The sequence below is a fragment of the Caretta caretta genome, chromosome 3 (assembly GCF_965140235.1).
Source record: "Caretta caretta isolate rCarCar2 chromosome 3, rCarCar1.hap1, whole genome shotgun sequence".
Classification (NCBI taxonomy): Eukaryota; Metazoa; Chordata; order Testudines; family Cheloniidae; genus Caretta; species Caretta caretta.
The window spans coordinates 138451985-138473034 of NC_134208.1; the positions used below are offsets into that span (position 1 = coordinate 138451985).

The window sequence follows — 21050 nt, forward strand, 5'->3', positions numbered from 1 at the left end:
CAGCCTGTCAGTTTGACTGAGGATTTTACTCTTCAGTTTGGAACTCTGCACTGAGAGGGTTGTGTAATAAAAACAAGATAAAGTTTATTAACAAAGAACATATATTTAATTGATACCAAGTGTGATAGACCCAGGCAAGTTGGGTACAGCACAGTAGCAGAAAGCAGATATACTGGCCACTTTATTAACAATTTTCTGTTCCCTGACTGACCAGAGCAGGGGCTGCTCCAGGCTAATGAGAACACCTGACTCCAATTAACCTGCAAAGAGTCAGGTCAGGCCATTAAGCTAATGTGACCACCTGACTCTAATTAAGGCCCCTCTGATAACATAAAAGGGCTCACTCCAGTCAGGCAGAGAGGAGCCAGGGAGCCAGAGGAGAGGAAGTGCGGCCGAAGGGCTGGTTAATGAAGACACCCTCAAGTCATTGGTAAGGGAGCCCTAAGGTAAGGGTGAAGAAGGGAGAAACAGGAGAGCTGTGGGGAAGTGGCCCAGGGAAATGTAGCAACTCTGGCAGTGAAAGGTTGGCTGCCAATAGCTGCTACCATTAGGGTCCCTGGGCTGGAACCCAGAGTAGAGGGCGGGCCCAGGTTCCCCCCAACCCACCACTACAGAAGGGGAAAACAGGCCCCTGTCAGGACAGGAGGCTAAACTGTTTTGGCATGAGGCTGTAGGAGCAACAGAGTCTGTGGGAATTCTCTCACCAACCTCCATTGCTGGCTTATGATGAAAAGGGCTCAGTAGATTGTATCTCTGGCCCCAGAACGAGAAGGGCTATATGGAGGGTTGCAGTGAGCCTCTGAAGCTAGCCTAAACCGCCTGGAAGCATGGGACCCACTGGGACAAGGTCGGAGCTCTGCCACACAAGTAAAAGGAATAGTGCTTGCAACGGTTACAAACACACACAAGTAAAGATACACTTCTAAGACTAAATCCTAACTTAACAAACAGGAGTTTTTGGTCAGAGTAGTTTTCTCACCCTAGTTGTTCTTCCAGCATGCTTGGCCAGTCCATAGCCAGGATCCAACACAAAGCCTAAAGCACTTGGTTGGTTTGTCTCCTCAGGTGAAGGGTACCAAAAGGGCTTTCTCTCTCTGCTTATATTCTCAAAGTTTATCTTTGTTTTCAATGTCAGGAAGTTGCCCTATGAGCTCAGCTTGCTGTGTTCACCAGGCGGCTGATACCCTGTTAATTTCTGCAGTATCCTTCCCCCCACCCCTCCTGATAGTTAAGTGGCTATCTCTCCAACTCCCTAGTTTCATGGCTGTGTTTACCTTTATGTAACTGTACTTCCATTTTCTTTCCTTGCTCAATTTACACTGGAGATGCATTCAAGCAGCTGGAACCACATTCCTTTGTCTAAGGGATCAAGGCACCCCACCAACACATTTTCCATATTTCACGTATTACCAGCACAAATTTATAATTTTCGTATGTCACCATATGTACACCACAAAGTAACATTAACGACCAACATGATACCAGTTCACATAAGATACCTTACATGATCCCTTTTAGATACAGATTATGACAACAGTGAGTTGGGGTGCACTGAGCTGGTCAGGCCAGCTGAGACTCATTGTTATATACCAGGGAGCCCCTTGCCCTCTGGCATTGGGATGCTCTTAGGGTCACAGTGTTGCAGACACAGCTTGAACCTGCTAAAGACAGGCCACCTCCCTGAAAATATGCCCCTAAAATCAATCTATTACTGCTCTGGATCTCATCATCTTCCCAGTACTTTTCTCTACATGTTCCCACATTCTCCTCGTTACCCTTTTCTATAAGTAATGTCCGCCACACAAAACTGAAAAGCTCCCACCCACTTTGCCTTTAGTCTTTCTGTATCCTCTTCAGAGCCAACCTTTTAGGGAAAAGACGTACATGGATCGTTTTGTTCATTCGTTCAACCCTCTCCCATAACCTCGTATCTTTCAAAATGAGCAGGAAGCTATTTGTGACTGGTGACTCACTGTAAAATTTTATGAGGGATTACACTGAACATTGTTGATTTACTTTCTTCCAGCTTTCAGTGGTCAATGACCTAGCAGAATTCCTTTGTAAATACTTTTACAAGTATTGAGCCACGGAAATCTCAAGGTTTCAGCCTTTCATGGTAATGGTGGTTTGTCTCATTCCAGGCAAATGCAAATAGAAGGAAGAGTTGACAAATTTTGTACTTTCATTTAATGAGGAAATTACTTGGCATTTAACTATTACATGGAGGTCCATGATCAATCTCCCATCCTTCACCCCAACACTGTATGCAAACTCTAATATATTAATGTAGTTCATTAAAAATACCAAAAAAACCTATCAAGATGCATACATAAAGCATTCATTAATCACTTGAGCACCACAAGAGGTCTAGGATCCTTGTAGCTCTTGCCATGAAGAGGACTTCCCAGCTGGCATCAGCCTCTATGACCTTTCATTTCACTACAAAAGTATGGAGGCTGTATTAACTTGTAAGTGAGTTTCTGCTGCGTGCCAGATTGGGGTGGAATGAAGAGCATTCCTCTGACTTGCCCATCTTAACCTACATATGGAACACCAAATCCATGGAAGTTCTCTGTGGAGTCCAAGTGGAGGGTGTGTGTTGTTTGTACCATGGATGCAGCAGACCCTCCCCTCTGAGGAGATACCACATCCATTCATATAAAAGATCCTTTCTTTGGGTGAATTTAGGAGGACCAATCCTTCCTCCATTTCCCTCTGCCCCACAATAGTGTCTTACATTTCCATCTGACATCTTTTCCTACTAAAGGGTCAGAAATCTCTTCACAAACGTTATCAAATTATATAAACCCACAGAAAAATTGTATGCAATACTGAAATACAGCCATCACTGAGATGCAACACTACGGCTGTTTATAAACTGTTAAATTATGTGGTTTTATTCTTCTGTCTTTGGATTTTCACTTTGGGTCAGATTTTCAAAAGTATTCAGCACCCAACATGCTGAGTTAGCCTGAAATCTGGCCACTCTGGTGAAGCTGGGCTCTTTTCTGAAAATCAAACCCCTGATTGTGTGTGAGCCCTTTTGAAAACTTTGACCATAGTCTTTTAAGATTAGTCAGCCAGGAAATAGTGGAAAATGAGAGGGAGATAGCAAACAGTACTTCTAATCTGCAGCTGGAAATCCAACTACCCTTAACAATTTGCAGAAGAATACACCCACACATATATTGCCTTAATAATAAATAAATCTCTTTGCAAATTAGAAATAAAATGCATTTCTCATTTTTGTTGTGAAATTAAGCACTTTTCTCTCTCTACTGTTACTCATTTATAGTTCATATTCCAGATTTAAAAAAAATAAATAAAAAAACTGGCAAGAGGGTTGCCTGTACATGTAAGTGTATATTTCCTTTCCAAAACATTGAATTTAAAAAAATCCAAAATGTTACAAAAAAAGGCAAACTACATTGTCCCAAACTTGCTAGAGACTCAGAGAGAGGGAAGGTCTGAGAAAAGTAACAGGAAAGATATATTGGCAGGAGAAAAGTCTTTGAGTACAAATTGGAAAATAATATATATATATATATATACACACAATATGAAGAAAATCAAGCGACTGGGGAAATGATGCAGTGAAAATTGTTATGGGTAAACTTTTTGTTTATGATTAGGTAGTGTTCAGGTATCTGACCTCAGTGAGCCTACTTGACTTTATTAAGGAAAACTTCAGCATCTTCTGGGGAATCAAATACTTTCACGTTATTGGGCAGGAAAATCTTCAGTTTGGCTGGATGTACAAAAGTAAACTTCAGCAAAAATACTTAAAGATAGGATTAAAGTTGCAAATGTTAGTTACATCCACAAGAAATTTTTGGTGAAACAAAATCCATTATAAAAATTGTTTTGCCTGGAAAAAGATAAGATAATTACAATTCCCATATGCCCTGGTATCTGAGGAGTTATTGAATCTTTTTCTACATAGACTAGTGAAATACTGTAGTATTTCAGATACTGCAGCATGGTAACTGAGGGAATATTTACATTTTAACTGTGATCATAGCAGTTACAGAGGTAGATATTAATTGGTGTGTGTTGATTTTTATTGGAAAAATCTTGGAACTAAGTCCAGATAGTTAATCCACTTTAAATGTTTTTTACCTTCTAGATCTTCCACCTGTAGAAGTCAGGTTTCAGAGGAGACAGCTGCCTCTAGAATCCCGATGATTTTGCCTTTTTTTTTCTTCATCCACCCTTTTCAAGATTGTTGAGCTTCGTTTCCAACATCTAAGTTTTGTTTTCTACTCTTTATTAGTAACTTTTGGCAGCTGCAATGGCTTCTTCGGAAAGAGATGTGTGCTCCTCAACTCCTTTGTCTCTTCTCCAGTGATTGGTAAGTTGCTTGACTAAACTGTCAGTATAGGCAACAAACTTATCAACATCACCTTCAATGAAGATGAGTTACAAAGGAAATTTCCTGAGTGTGTTGTCAGTTAAAACCAAAGCGATACTATCCTCTCCATCTAAAACAAAAAACATAGTGCAATCAGTTACCTCATGCCTCTTTTTCTCTCCTCTATTCACATCCACTTTCCTCAGGATAAAATCACTGGAGCTGAGATTTCTTTAAAAAGCTGAAAACCTTTCTAGAGAAAATGAGGATTAGCGCTAGGTAAATTTATTTTACCTACTTTTAAACCTACATGAACATAATGGGATCTAAATTATATATTGACAAAAGAGGGGAAAATGGAGCACATTCTAACAGAATCAGTGCTGTAGTTTATTTACTACTAGCCATTCATTTGTTTTAGTTCATAATTTCCAAATTTAAGCTGATACTTTTATTCTTTGCATGGTCATGGTTTATTTCTGGATTGTTGAACTTCTGTGTTCAGTGGTGTGATAGTGCTTAGGTACTGTAGTAGTAGACACAGTAGAAATGCCTAAGACAGAAGACAGATCCTTATTTTATATTTATGTTTCTTAGTTATTGTTTACAATAGAGAACTAGGCTTAATGTAGGACTATCCTTCTGTGTTTTATGATTATAAAGGTGTTCTGGATTTATTGTATTTCAGATCTTGCCTTTCTGTGATTTATGCATCGACATGCTTAATTTTTCAGTTTAAAAAAAAACACTTAGTAGTGACTACGGAAGAGTGAAAAACAAATAGCCTTTGAAAAATGAAGGGGAAACAAAAGAGAGAAATTCTGATCAAAAACAGAAATGCTATTTAATAAAATATGTAAGGCATTTCTTGTTACAAGCTTAGTTTTGGAGAGCAGTGTTTTATTTCTAATACAACAGAAGCTTCCCTTTGGCTAAAAAATCATCTTGTTTTGTTCTTAAATTTGACTCAGTCTTTGGAAAACAAACTACCTGGTTTAAGATTTCAAACAAAATGGCTCATGAATCAAATTAGTTTTGCAGAACTCCAAAATATTTTGCAAAATGACAGGCTTTGACTGTCCCTGCTTAAGCGGAATCTCTCAAATAAAACAAAACAAAACAACAAAACTTTGGCGTGTCTGAAAAGATGTATATTTACAGGAGATATGGCAAGAACTCACAGAGAGCACCACCAAATTGTGTCTGAATGACAAGGATGTAAATCTCTTCATTTACTATTTAATAGTAATAAAATTTATATTAATGTGCTCTGAAGGACAGCAACTACTTTTGTACCAGGAAAAATTCCTGGCTATCTCTTTGTGCCCTGATTAAAACACTTGAAGATAAAACGTTACAATTCAGTGTTTTGTAAAGGATGTATTAGGAACACAGTTATATTATTATTTTGTATAAAACACAGTTATAAATTTACATTCCTTTGTGAATAGTACAATATAACTATCTTGAATAATAACTATACAGGGATAAATTTGTGACCACACACAGCATTACATTTAAATCAAAGCATCTTTCTTTGTTGGTTCAGATTTTATTAAATTACAGGTTTCAGAGTAACAGCCGTGTTAGTCTGTATTCGCAAAAAGAAAAGGAGTACTTGTGGCACCTTAGAGACTAACCAATTTATTTGAGCATGAGCTTTCGTGAGCTACAGCTACGATGAAGTGAGCTGTAGCTCACGAAAGCTCATGCTCAAATAAATTGGTTAGTCTCTAAGGTGCCACAAGTACTCCTTTTCTTTTTATTAAATTACAATAATTGTTTTGTTAAGAGATTTTTAAATTGATAGGACATAGAGAAAAGAGTGGTGAACTATGTTTTACATTTTAATGTCACCAGCCTTGAAACAGTTCTCTGCTCATGTTTTTGGATGAGTTCAGTCATAAGTGGCAGCTGGCGTGGTATACTACTACCCTTGGCAATTGCCTTATTTTAAAGGGTGGGAAAGGTGGTGTAGTAATATTGATTATCCCACAAGCAGTGCTTTGGAGGGTCAATTAAAGACCATTTATTTGCAAGCTGACGAGCAGCCAGTATTGAAAATTGGAGCCATTGGCCTTGTTATTACCAGTAGCTCAGCACCAGAGCCATGCAGCTCAGTAGATGTGACAGGCATATGGTTGGGGGAAGAAGGGAATTTCTAATCACTTATCCCCGTGCAGCAAAACTTTGTCGTCTGACAAGAAAGCATGTTTGTTTCAGCTTTGAAGTTGTGGTCTCGTTTTTATAGATATTTTAAAGGGAAATATTATTGCTGCTATGACTGTCTGAAGGCATTTCTCTGAATTTTGCTTTTTTTCTGTTTTAGGCTATTGTGCCAAGGTTCCTCATGATTTTCTTGTTTAGTGTGTCTGACTTTCAGACTGATCTCTGCCTGGTTCCTCTAGGATTCACCACTGGATGTGTAGACGGTACAGCCAGCGATGCAATGGCGAGTGACCAGTGCCAATCAATAAACCTGTCTCCCCTTGGGAAGCCCCAATGGTGCACAAGGACAGGGTAGTGGAACCCCCTGGGTGTAGGAAATGTCCCCAAAAAAAGGATGAGCCAGTATCCTGTTGGCCAATGGTACCCACACTACCGGGACCACAGCCATTTAGAAAAGGCACAGTTGCGATAAGGCAGATACTTCCTTCATCTCAGAGTGGTGGTCCAGCTAGAAGCTGCAGCAGGCCTGTACCAATCATCTTGATCGTCATCTTGCCGTTGGAGTTCTATAGTTCCTGCCAAGAGAGAAGGTGGAAGGCCTATGGCAACCCCTTCCTTCTTTGTTTTGCCTAGGCATAAACATCAAAGGTCTGTGCTTGATGGTTGCTCGGCCTGGTGGGGGAGAACCCAGGCATTCAGCAGCCACTCAGATGTCCAAGCAGCCCTATGTAGGAGTGGCCTGCATATCCCAATTCATGGAAAGCCCTAGAAAAGGTGGGCTAAAAAGCTTCCTTCCAACTTCTTTCCTGGCTCTAAACTAATTATTGCTTGTTGGAATGTTTGCACTATGCTAACCGGCCTTAAACTGAAAGACCATGAATTTCAGAAAACAGCCATAATTGACAGAGAACTACTGGAAGTCGATATTGCAGCCCTCAGTGAGATGGGTCTTTTTGAAACTGGATCACTAGATGAAGTAAATTACCACTTCTGCTGGTCTGGGAAACCGGAAAATGAACCAAGGTTATACTGTCAGTTTTGCTGTCAAGAAGTCTGTCCTCTGTGCATTTACCCTTCTGGTATTTATCAATGAGAGGATCACGTGGCTGGATGGGAATATGAACTCTGGAACCCAGACTCTTCTGTCCATCTACAGGCCAATACTTGACTACTCCAAACAGCAAAAAGGGGAGTTCTATTTTCAACTGGAACAAATCCTCAAGAATGTCCCTCTAAGGAACAGACTCGGTGATTTCTTCAAGAATCTCCCCCTGAGGAACAGACTCTGTGATTTCAGTGCCCATGTGGGTAATCACTGCAAAGATTGGAGATACATCATTGGCTAACACAGCACAGGTAGCATCAACAAAAATGGCCAGTGTGTCCTTGAGCTTTGCACCTCTTGTGATCTGATAGTCTCAAATACCTATTTTGCTGGCAACAGTAGCAGCAAGATCACATGGAGGCAACCCGCTCAGGACACTAGCATCAACTTGACCTCACCTTGATCTGTCACAGAAACATTCACGATGTACCACATGCTTGATCAATGCATAGCGCTGATTGCAACGCTGGCCATACCCTTGTCAGGACAAAGCTCCAATTACATCATAAAAAGATCCAATATGTGAATTCAAAAGACGCATCTCACCTCAGCATCACTAACATGAAGGACTCTGACACATATGCAAAGTTTCAATGTGTGCTTGAGCGTGTTTCTGAAAAAGATCTACTTGATTCCCCTGATTATGACATCTTGTGGGAAAATGTCAAGAATAAGACACTGGCTGCTGAAAAGGATTTCTTTGGAACAACAAAGAAAAAACAACCTGACTGATTCGCAGCATCAGAATATCTGCTGCTCCCACTCATAGGAAAGAAAAAGCAAGCTCACCTAACTTTACTTCAACAACCAAATAAGTCCAGAAATCTTAAGTTCAAAGAGGCTGCAGTCCAGAAAGCCACCAGAGAATGTGCCCAGAACTATTGGCAAGGCCTATCCAAAAAAGATTCAGACCTGCTTTGAAAGAGGGAACTTCATGGTACCTATGATGGAATCAGAGGCACGTGGTTCAATTTGTAAAAAGACTGCAAACCTGAAAACAAAAGATGGTACCATCCTGACTGACAGGAAAGAACAACTTGACCAATGGACTGAGCATTACTAAGAACTCTAATCAAAGGATGACTTTATCTGTCATACTGTCTTAGCTGCCATCCCCCAGCTTCCAAAAATGCAGGGACTGGACCAAACACCAACTCTTGAACATGTAGAGCAGTGGTTCGCAACATGCGGCCCGATTAGCACACAGCTGTGGCCCTGCTCAGCTGTATGCTAAAGGCTGGCCTGCATAGCAGGGTCTGGGTTCCCAACTGCCTGGCATGGTGGGCTCTGGGCTGCCCTGCTGCCCAGCATGGTGGGGTCAGGGATCCAGGGCTGCCACCCAGCCCTTCAGGTTTGGGGATCCAGGACAGGCAGCTGGCCGTCCCTGCATGGCAGGAGTCCGGGGTCCAGGATTGGGGTCCGGGCTGCTGCTGCCCTGCCACCTGGCCCCTGGGGCCCAGATAACACATTGTGGGCTGCATGTGCTGCACAGAATGATAAATAATTTTGAGAGCCACTGATGTGGAGAAAGCTATCAAAGAGGTTTTGCCTGGGAAAGCAGCATGCAACAACCAGATATCTCCGGAGCACCTAACGGCAGGGCAGGAAGAGAGCCTGTGAGCGACGTCCAGGAGCTTCTCTGTGCCTCCTGGGAAGAAACCCCCAAGGTCTGAAAGATGCAAACATAATCACTTTTTACAAAAATAAAGGGGACAGAGCAGACTGCAACAACTACTGACGGATATCTCTGCTCAGTGTGGTCAGCAAGGTGCTTATGAGGGTCCTGCTGAAAAGACTCAAGTCCTTGCTGAGAGAACTTATCCTGAGAGCCAGTGTGGGAGCCAGATGCTCCGTGACTGACATGTCCTTCACAATGTGCTGGTTGCGAGAAAAATGCTGTGAACAACAGGCACCTCTCTGTGTAGCGAGACCTTTGACAGAGTTAGCAGGAATGGCATATACCTGTCGAAAACTGGCTGTCCACACAAAGTGCTCTTCCTATTTAAGGAGTTCCATGAGGGAATGAAGGCAACTATCCAGTATGAAAATGAAACATCATCTGAGTTTAGCATTAATGCTGGCATGAAGCAAGGCTACATCTTAGGGCCTATCAGTTTTGGCATCTTCTTCCCAATTCTCCGTAAGTATGCTTTTGGAAACAGTCAATCTGGTGTAGTAATTAAATAAAGGTTAGATGGCAGCTTGTTCAACATCAGAATATTTCAGAGCAAAAGGCATGTCAGCCAGGTCACTATTCGGGATTTGCTCTTTGAAGATGGCAGTGTATTTGTCTCTAACTCACGTGATGAATAAGTTCTCTGATGCATGTATTCAGATTGGCATGGTAACCAGTATCAAGAAAACAGTTGTCATGTCACAGGGTACCAACATCCCACCTAAAATCTGTCAATAATGAAACTCTGGAGAATGTGGATCGCTTCTGTATCTTAGCTCAACCTTAACCAGCTCACTTAGCCTTGATAGATAACTTGATGTGAGAATCAGCAAAGCCTCTGTTACCTTTGGCAAACTTACCTCACATGTCTGTATCAACAAGCTGCTAACCCTGAACATGAAAGTCTCCGTTTATCAGACTTGGGTCCGCAGTACTCTCCTTTATGGCTGTGAAAGCTGGGTCACATATTCCAAGCAGGAGCAGAGATTGAACAGCTTCCACATTCACTGTCTCAGAAAAGTCCTTGGAGTCACTTGGGACCAATGGGTGGCTAACAACAAGGTCTTTGAGAGAACCAGCCTACAGTCTATGCAGGCTTCGCTGGCTGAGACACATGGAGCATATGCTTCAAGATCGTCTCCCGAAGGCTGTACTCTGTGGTCAACTCAAGAACTGCCTGTGACGCAGAGGAAGGCCAGTTCACCAATAGAACAATAAGGTCAAGCAAGGTCTCAAGAAATTCAGCATTCTCAATGACAACTGGCAGAACCCTGCCCACAACTGCTTAGTCTGGAGAAGCCAGGACAAGGCTAGCGCAGTCATTGCGGAGAGCTATCAGAGAGCCCAGGCTGAGGCCTGCAGGTGAGCCGAGAAGCAGTGTGTGCTCTCATCTCCATCTGGCGAGTAGCCATTGTGGGAAGGCCTGCCTTGGGCTCTTTTCCCACACTACTGTCAAGCACCATTGACTGACTGTCTGACTTTGTCATGTTTCTTTTCATCTGTCAAGATGTTGGACGGATGTAGTGTCTGACTTTCACACAGTTTTTGCCCTCAAGACTCACTTTGGGGATTTAATGTCTCATTAAATTATTTTTTTTAGCAAAGTGGAAAAAATATCATCATAGCAAACAGAAATTCTATCACATAGAACTTTGTTGGCCCCCAGCTTGCTTCATCAATAGGATTTGGATTTTTAGCTCTAAGCACAGAACTATTCCATTTGAGCTAACAGATTAACTGGTAGCAGTAATAGGCTGCATGTGGATCAGGCACTAGAGGATGATAAAACACAGATTGAGAGTGGGTTTCACAGTTATTTGCTGACAGCAGAGGAGTGGCTGAGACTCAGGGCTCAAATTCCAGGTTCTGGAGGGGATATGCTCTTCTGATTATCTTTCTCCCACTCCAGCCAACCCATTCAAATCTACACACACTGCCCACCTGTCTCCCTCTGCTTTCCACGCCCACTTCTGGCTACTGATCCTCTTTCCCTTTCTGCTTCTCACCCCCCTCTGGCTCCTGCAATCTCCTCCTCAGAACTCCTCCCCCTGATTCCTAACACCTCGTGTTTTCAGATCGGTTTCTCCTCTTCCTCGCTGAGTGGGCACCCTGAAGTGAAGTACTGAGAGCACAGGAGAGTGTCTTCTAGCTATCTGTTCAGGTGTCTAGTGGCTTTTTAAGACCTGGCTTGACAAAGCCCTGGCTGGGATGATTTAGTTGGGGTTGGTCCTACTTTGAGCAGGGGGTTGGACTAGATGACCTCCTGAGATCCCTTCCAATCCTAATGTTCTGCGATTCTCTGGAGCAGCAATTGCAGGGAAAACCCTGCTGACCATCCTGTTTCCCTAGATGGAGCCTGTTGAGTCATTCTGTAGGAGATGATATGTGTTCAATCCAGACAAATGTAGGTGCTGTGTGGGGCTGGATAAAAAGTGTAGCAGCATTAGAGCTTCTAAAAAATAACTTTCTTGCAACCAATTCATTAATGAGGGCAAAACAACATATTTTCCCTAATTTAACTCCTAGAAACATCTGAACCATTTTTGCTAAAACTTTCTAAAAAAATAAGACTCCCGGAATGGAAATCTTCTCACCAAAGAGTTAAAGTTTGGCAAAGTTATAAGTACAATCGAACCTCAGAGTTAGAAAAACCTTGGGAGTGGAGGTTGTTCATAACTCTGAAATGTTCATAACTCTGAATAAAACGTTAAGGTTCTTTCAAAAGTTTACAAATGAACATTGACTTAATACAGCTTTGAAACTTTACTATGGAGAAGAAAAATGCTGCTTTCCTTCTATTTTTTTTTTTTAGTAGTTCACATTTAACACTGTATTATATTTACCTTTTTCTTCTTCTCTCTCTTTTCTTCTGCCTGATTGCGTACTTCCGGTTCCAAATGAGGTGTGTGGTTGCCTGCTCAGTTCGTAACTCTGATGTTTGTAATTCTGAGTTCTGCTGTAATTGAAATGGTTTCATACTTGAAAGTATTGGGGAAAAACTAATTTATGGGCTTCTCCCTCTGCTCCACCTATAATAAAGGCATATGTAATAATGACTATATTTAAAAAAAAGTGTCCTACTAAATGGACCAAGTAGCCACATTTTTTGTAAAATAAAGCAGAAATCATATACCTTTAAGATATATTCTTATCTAATGTTGTTTATATTGTAAGTATCATCTCATACGCAGTATACTCTTGCTTGTTTTTGGAAGCTTCTTCAATATTTAGGCCTAATGCAGTTGTTTATGTTAGCTTTTATAGGTTTAGGATACATTTTTATGAGAATAAATTACATATAAAACAATTAATTACTGCTAATAAAACTACCACATGGCAGAGTACAGTACATACTGCAGTATCAGAATTTATCTTATTTGTTTTTATCACATTAGTAGAAAAATATTCCCAATATCTTGTTACTCCCTGAAGTAGGACATTCTTAGGCCCTAATAGCAAAGGATGAGAATAGTGCAGAGGAGTACGTTAAGTTTTGGCTGCCACCATCTTTTGGTCAGCGGAGCATTGTGTTAATTTTGTTGGGGAGGGGATACTGATTTTTCTCATTGCCTGGGGTTAACTTGCAATGAGATGTGGGTTAAAATGTAATAAAAATACATTCTCAAAAATCTATTTTTATTGGTTATATGAAATCAGTAATGTGATTTGAATATTGTGGTTTTTTTTGTAGACATGTCTTATGTTTCAGTAAGTGAGAACATCTGTTAGGTTACTTTTTTTAGCAATTTGAAGGCTTGCATTTGTTATCAATTGACAAAAAAAATGTTTACCTTCAAGCTATTTTAAACTTTAAAGCCAATTTATATCGTTTGCATCTTAGTCTTCCTTGCAAAATTGCTCTTTTGTTTAGGTATTTTGCTATCTGTTTGTAAACATGTCTATTTCTAGGAAAACATTCTGAAAACAATCCCTTTTTGTCCTTGTTTCCTCTGATTTCCATCCTACTTTCAGGATGCCACTTCCAGTACTGTTTTTTGGCAATGAAAAGGAAATAAGTTGCGGACTCTGCAGCCAGTATCTCCATTGTTCTTTGACCCATTGGAGAGAATATTCTTATAAATGGGCCAGATGGCTCCCTATCCTCAAGAGACAGAGCCATTTTCTATTTCTTGTATCCCCTGATTTGAATTGTTAATTTTTCCCCAGAGCTATCTTTCTAAGCTGGCAGCCCCATGAATTGGTAGTGTATCACCAACCTAGATTTAATGTTGGTAAAGTTGCACTTATATTTCATTCACTCACTAAATCATCCCTTATAATGTAGAAGATAAGGATCATTGTATGTTAAAACTCACATGAATGAAGTAAAATACTGTGGTCGGATCTGTGATTTTTCACACTGACTGCCTCTCCTTTTTTTTATTCTTATCTTTTCTTCAGAGCATCTACAGTGCTGTCAGAACCCCTTATGTTTATTAGCTTTAACCTCCACCTGCAAATTCCCTTAATATTTCCACTCACTTTCTGGCTGAGGAAATCCATCAATGCTATTCATTAATCAGCTGGTAGAGTCATTTAGTGAAATGAGACACTCAATACCCATAGGAGTTGAGCGCATTCCATTCCCTACATGGCAGCCTAACAAGATGTGCTGTCTGGGAAGCACGTGACTCTTCTGTATGGCAGTGGTTGATGAGCACCAAGGAAACTAAAGGTGCCAGCAAATGTTGTGCACTTGTTTTAGTGTTATTTCAAACTTGTGCTCCTGTGTCAAGGTTCCTCCCCCACTATGAACTCTAGGGTACAGATGTGGGGACCTGCATGAAAAACCTCCTAAGCTTATCTTTACCAGCTGAGGTCAAAACTTCCCCAAGGTACAAAATATTCCACCTGTTGTCCTTGGATTGGCCGCTACCACCACCAAACAAATACTGGTTACTGGGGAAGAGCTGTTTGGAAACGTCTTTCCCCCAAAAAATTCTTCCCAAAACCTTGCACCCCACTTCCTGGACAAGGTTTGGTAAAAAGCCTCAGCAATTTGCCTAGGTGACTACAGACCCAGACCCTTGGATCTTAAGAACAATGAACAATCCTCCCAACACTTGCACCCCTCCTTTCCTGGGAAATGTTGGATAAAAAGCCTCACCAATTTGCATAGGTGACTACAGACCCAAACCCTTGGATCTGAGAACAATGAAAAAGCATTCAGTTTTCTTACAAGAAGACTTTTAATAGAAATAGAAGTAAAGAAATCACCTCTGTAAAATCAGGATGGTAGATACCTTACAGGGTAATTAGATTCAAAAACATAGAGAACCCCTCTAGGCAAAAGCTTAAGTTACAAAAAAGATACACAGACAGAAATAGTTATTCTATTCAGCACAATTCTTTTCTCGGCCATTTAAAGAAATCATAATCTAACGCATACCTAGCTAGATTACTTACTAAAAGTTCTAAGACTCCATTCCTGATCTATCCTCGGCAAAGACAGCATAAAGACAGACAGAGACCCTTTGTTTCTCTCCCTCCTCCCAGCTTTTGAAAGTATCTTGTCTCCTCATTGGTCATTTTGGTCAGGTGCCAGCGAGGTTCCCTTTAGCTTCTTAACCCTTTAAAGGTGAGAGGAGTTTTCCCCTGGCCAGGAGGGATTTCAAAGGGGTTTACCCTTCCCTTTATATTTATGACAACCTGGTACATATTTTATAGTTTTTTGATGTCCCATTTTCTCTCTTATAATGTCAGCCTATTGACAGTTTACCTCACCTTATACAATAAGATTTTATCCAGTAACTCAAATAGATTTTGAAGCTTCTATTATTTTTCTTCTTTTCTTGTTCCTGAGAATTCCAGCTCCTTTTCAAGTTTCATAATCCCAATTAGTGTGCGTAGCGGGTATTTGCTGCACCAACTTGGGTGTTCTACGTAGCGGTGAAGAGGAGAATGAATGACCCTAGTGAGAAAGTTAAAAACAGAATCTGAGTCATCCCTGCACTTCTCAATCCAAGTGCACATAGCTGAAGTTGACATGCATTAAGAAGAAACTGCCATGAGGAAGTTGGCTGTTTCAACTGTATTTCTCCCAGGCAGATAATATTCCAATATAATGTAAGATAATATTTTAAGCTCTCTTTTTTCCAGGAGAGCTGATATTTTCAGTGTGTCCCAGTTATTTAGACATTTATTGTCAATTAACCCCAATTCAATGACAGTTTACTAGTTGCTCTCTAGGAATATGCTGAGACACTTGTACTGCACTTTGTTCTTGAACCTTAGGGAAGGGTAAATGCATCATTTTCTAGTTGTCTTCCTTCTTTCACTTTAATAACATAAGTGTATCTCAAATGTTAATGTTCTGTAGTACAAATACTGCTTGAGCTTTTCACCGTTTCCTTCTCTTCTTCTACATATGACCCTACCTCCTCCAAATCCATATGGATGTAGGTGAAGGCACACTTTTTGAGGGATATTTGATTTCAGGTAAGTTACATATTTATAAGAAAAAAACATGAGAATATCAGTAGCTGCATTGGATATTCTTGAATGTCATTCCAGAATAATCAACAGCATATAGGGGAAAGGTCATGTTCAGTAGCTGACACTTTCAAGTAAAATAAATATAAATGCATGCAACTGCCATTAAACATATGAATGCCTACTTTTGCTAGACAACAGAAACTCCCAGATTTTTTTTGTCTATTATGTCGGCTTTCTGCTGCTTATGTGATGCAAAGTATTCTGTATTCTGGTGGGAAAATTCTAATTTTATTTGTAGAGGGGTGTCACGGTTCCTTCCCCACTCTGAACTCTAGGGTACAGATGTGGGCACCTGCATGAAAACCTCCTAAGCTTCCTTTTACCAGCTTAGGTTAAAACTTCCCCAAGATACAAATTAATTTTACCCTTTGCCCTTGGAATTTCCACGGCCACCACCAAACTTCATCTGGGTTCCTGAAAAAACGTAGTTTGGACACGTCTTTCCCCCCAAAATCCTCCCAAAATCCTTGCACCCCACTTCCTGGGGAAGGTTTGGTAAAAATCCTCACCAATTTGCATAGGTGACTACAGACCCAAATCCTTGGATCTTAGAACAATGAAAAAAGCATTCAGTTTTCTTACAAGAAGACTTTTATTAGAAGTAAAGGAATCACCTCTGTAAAATCAGGATGGTGAATACCTTACAGGGTAATTAGATTCAAAACATAGAGAATCCCTCTACGCACAACCTTAAGTTACAAAAAAGACACACAGACAGGAATACTCATTCTATTCAGCACAGCTATTTTCTCAGCCATTTAAAGAAATCATAATCTAACACATACCTAGCTAGATTACTTACAAAGTTCTAAGACTCCATTCCTGTTCTGTCCCCGGCAAAAGCATCATTCAGACAGACACAGACCGTTTGTTTCTCTCCCTCCTCCCAGCTTTTGAAAGTATCTTGTCTCCTCATTGGTCATTTTGGTCAGGTGCCAGCGAGGTTACCTTTTAGCTTCTTAACCCTTTACAGGTGAGAGGATTTTTCCTCTGGCCAGGAGGGATTTTAAAGGGGTTTACCCTTCCCTTTATATTTATGACAAGGGGAAATTTGGTATAAAGCTGACGGAGGTGGTAAGGACAGCTTTACCACCTCTGGTATGGAGAGGAGTAGGGTATCATAGGTGAGGCAGAGTGGAACGAAAGCTAACTTTAGGTTTCTTGTACCGCTGGTGTAAATTAGAGCAGGTCCTCAATTGCTCTAACTTGTGCAAGAAATAGATGGTGCAGGGTTGTAGAGCCACTGCTGCCTGCCTGAGGTGACTCCCTTGTCCCACTCCTCCCTCTGCACTCATTACACTGAGTGGAGCTTTGGCCCAGTTAAAAATTTACTCCTTTGACTTCACTTAATGCCTTAGTGATGGAAAAGAACTGGCCTATCATGACAAAGTAGAGACATTGCCATATATTGATTTGAGGAGGAAAAAAGATAGTCCCCTGTATCAGTGGCTGCCTCTTCCTTTATACTTAGACAGATAAAAGAAACAATAACTTTGAAAGCATTGTTAGCTAAATCACCATGATTATTCAGCTTCGTTGAGTACATACTATATGTTGAAGGTATAGCTGAACAATCAGATTCTTTGAAAATGCATTACATGTTTTCTGCTGACATTCCTTTCTTCTGGAAAGAGAAAATGTGAAACAATATTGTGCTCTTCAGTCTCTCAGCAGTTGATTTTGTGTTCAAAACCTAACTTGAATGATAGTTACCCTTTGGATCACCCAGTGATCCTTTTTCCACACATTGTCATACGTTATCAATTCTAGTTAATTCATCTTATTGCTAAAGCTGTATAGACTTAACCAGCAAGTTAATGGTATATTGTAGAACAGCTTTAAAATATGTATACTTACATTTAAAATCGATAAAACAACATTAATTTGGTGGTGATGGTGGTGGAGTTTTTTAACACTTGTGTTATGGTAGTGCCTAGAAGCCAAACAGGCTGGGACCGTACTATACTAGGTGCTGTACAAACATGTAGAAAATCACAGTCCCTGCATAAACAGTTAACACATAGTTTAAAAGACAAGGGGAACCAGATGGCTGATATAAGCACACAGGTCAGACTAAGGGTTTAGGGGGAGGCAGGATATCAAATAATAGAAGTTGCCCAATTCTTAGCCATTCAGAAGCAGTAATCATAACTCACCAACTGTCTCCCTTGAGGTTTCAGTTTACTGTTTGCCTTATAGTTTGCCTTATAGATAGTACTTATCAGAAAATGGAGCCTTCTTCCACAGAAAATTTTGAGTTTTAGTCAAATAAACACTTCCCTGAAAACTGGGGAGGGGTGCGGAGAAGGGAGTTGGGCCAAAACCTTAATCTGATCCAGGTTTGTTCATTATCAGTGGGATAAATTCATTCTCCTTTCTTGCTGTGTGCAACCAATATATGTTGTTTCTCAATGTGTTTTTAATAAATTGGGATTTAACTTGGAATATCTATCTTTACATATGTAAACATAATATATATGGAAGATATTATTTATAAATATAAGAGAGCATCAGAGATTTTAAAAATGATTGAATAGCGTAAACAAAGCTTCTAATGCAGACCATTTCCATAAAAAAGCTGCTAAGCACGTTGCATGCACACACGCTGTTTTTGGATTTCCACAACCAATAGCTGGCAACTTCTTATCTGCTGTATCTTTGTGCAGTGTGCCAGTTGTTTATTTTAAAACCTTCTCCTCCGGTATCATAAGGTCAGTAATGATACCATCTTTGATTAATGCCACATTAATTTTCACCTCTCCTCCCCCCCCCCCTATTTTTAATCAGGCTCACCCCTATTGGAATCAAAATTATGTAGATTTATTTTCTTTGATGTTACATTTTGGTGAATAAAAACTGATGCATCAGGTGGCTAAATATATGTTTTGGTTCAGATACATACTCAGGCACTGGATGAATGAATAACTGCTTGAGTGAATCACGTGTCTTGTTACCCATGTACCTTGGATGTACTTGGAGAATAGTTATATAACTGTTAGAGAGAGAACAAGCAAAGAACTCACCAGTGTTGTCTGTATGACTGTTGAATGCTTTAAATTAACTAATCAAAGGTTATTTAATTGATTTTGAAATGCATACAAAATATCCATGGGTTTCTAGTTAATTGTCAGTGTAAGATACTTTTTGGAACATATTATACCAGGTCAAATTGTTGTATATATTTTATAGACAACATCATTTGTAGACTATTTTTATCATTAATGATCATTTTACCATGAAATAGCTTATCTAATTAAATGAAAATAAATCAGTTGCTCTGTCACATTCTGTCTACTATACTTGTATTTGTAGAGGACATTCCAGCATTGTTTTTTTTGAATTTTTCATGCGGTTTGCATTGGAGGTATTATATGCAGGGTCTACAATTTGTTTCACCTTTTGAACAAAGCCAGAATTGTCCAGAAGAGGTCCAAGATACAGCTGCACCTTTGCCTTGGAGACTGTCTGAATCACTCTGGACTTCAGTGCCCATATGGAAGCCTGTTGAGCTTGCTGGAGCTCGTCATAGGCACTAGAGTCTACCTAAGCAGATCTGATGGCTGGATCATAATTTGTGTGCAGGAGTCTCTCCCGTTCATGTGGCTCTGTGTATTACTTTGTTTTTATACATGAAACAAGAGATAGCAATTATACATAATAAATCCTATATTCTTATTTCACCTCTGTGTATGTTAACTAGCAGACAGAACAACATTTTGACTACAAGTGACTTTTTTGATATGTTAAAATGTGTGTTTAAAAACATTTGTATTTCAAGCATTCTATAAAAATGAAATTGTTTATTTTAATTGCTTTACTAACAGTAATGGTCTGATATTGAATAAATAACTATTATGTGGTAAATGAACCACTCCTGTATGAAAGTGCTTTTTGTTGGTGGTTAATTCATTCTTTCCTGTATTGGTATTTATTTTTACATGGTTCATTTTTCTTTTAATTTTGTTTTCTTAATGCATCCAGGAGTAGTGAGGACTTCTCATGGTATTTCAGCTCCTGTAGAGTGCAAATACCATGGAAAGACCAGATCTCATGTGGTTTTGACCCTGTAAAAATATCTTGAAGAAATTAAAATAGTAAAAAACATAAGCACAAATATCCTTGAATCAGTTTACTATGGTACTAAGATGTAGAGATTGTGAGTCTGCTTCTACAAACCCTTGTTCTTGTGAGTGACTTGTCCTTAATCACATGAGTATTCCTGTTAACTACTGACTCCTCATTCACAGACTATTTACGATACTCACTTCCATTTCTATTGCTGTAAACCAGAAGATGCTTTTGAATGTGTAATGTTTAGTGAAAACTAAGGTGAAGGTATTGCTTACTGCATGGGTAATACATACCCATCTAGAAAAGACAAATCTAAAAAGTACTTTTAACAGATTTCATATGAATTTTTATTTGTTAAAGACAACATGTATATAGGATCTAAATGGTAAAGGCAAATATCTTTAGTATTTTTTGCCATCTGACATTTATTTAATGGACCATAAATCTGTGTAACCATTTATGGTTCTTATGAGGCTTCTGTGATAAGACCTTGTTCTATAACCTTAGTTCAGTTTTTAGAGGATAAGTGTTCATATTGCGGTTAGTACTAGCTGGCACCAAGGAATGGGCATGGAGAATGGATAATTCTCTTATCCCTTTTCTCAAAATCATTTAGGCATTTTGAAGTGGCCTTGGAATAGGCCAAATCCTGCTTTCCTTGGATCTGTTTGTGCAAGAAATGCAGTTGAGGAGCTGTTGGTCAGTGATCAATCTTCAATCTGGCACCTTTCATGAGGGCTGAATTTACTTTAAAATAGTGAAAAGAGAATGACAGAGTGAAGCAAACAACTTTTAAGAAGCAAAATATTTTAATCCACGTGTACGGAGATTAAAGGAAGGGCTGTTACAGAGCAATCGCATACAATTGCTTCTGTACACACTTTCAATATTTACATATTGTTTTGGAACTCGATCCTTGGGTGAGCTGTAGCAACTTTGCACTGCTCTGTTCCTAGGTACCTGCGGATTCCCCTTGCATACAACTATGGACTTTTTTTAGTTTACATGTACAAATGTTGAGCCTTAACAATAAGTTCTGCTGTTTCTGTTCCCGAGGAAAAGAACTGAAAGACATCAGGATAAATTAGTCTAAATTGAACTATGTCTTGGGAAAAACACTGATTTATGAACCAATTATTTTAAAACAAATCAACAATAAAGGATTTGAATCCTGAAAAGTAGTC

The 21050-nt window shown here is 39.8% G+C and overlaps 1 protein-coding gene across 3 annotated transcripts in view; it reads left to right on the forward strand.

The window, feature by feature from the left end:
* CHRM3 (cholinergic receptor muscarinic 3) overlaps positions 1-21050 on the forward strand; it is a 470119-nt gene that overhangs the window by 130693 nt on the left and 318376 nt on the right. For 2 of the 3 annotated variants that reach the window (XM_048843778.2, XM_075126936.1), the window contains exon 2: positions 4127-4351. The exons of the other annotated variant lie outside the window; for it this stretch is intronic. The gene's annotated coding sequence lies outside the window, so the exon portion shown is untranslated. The remainder of the gene's footprint in view (positions 1-4126; positions 4352-21050) is intronic. 3 annotated transcript variants of the gene reach the window in all.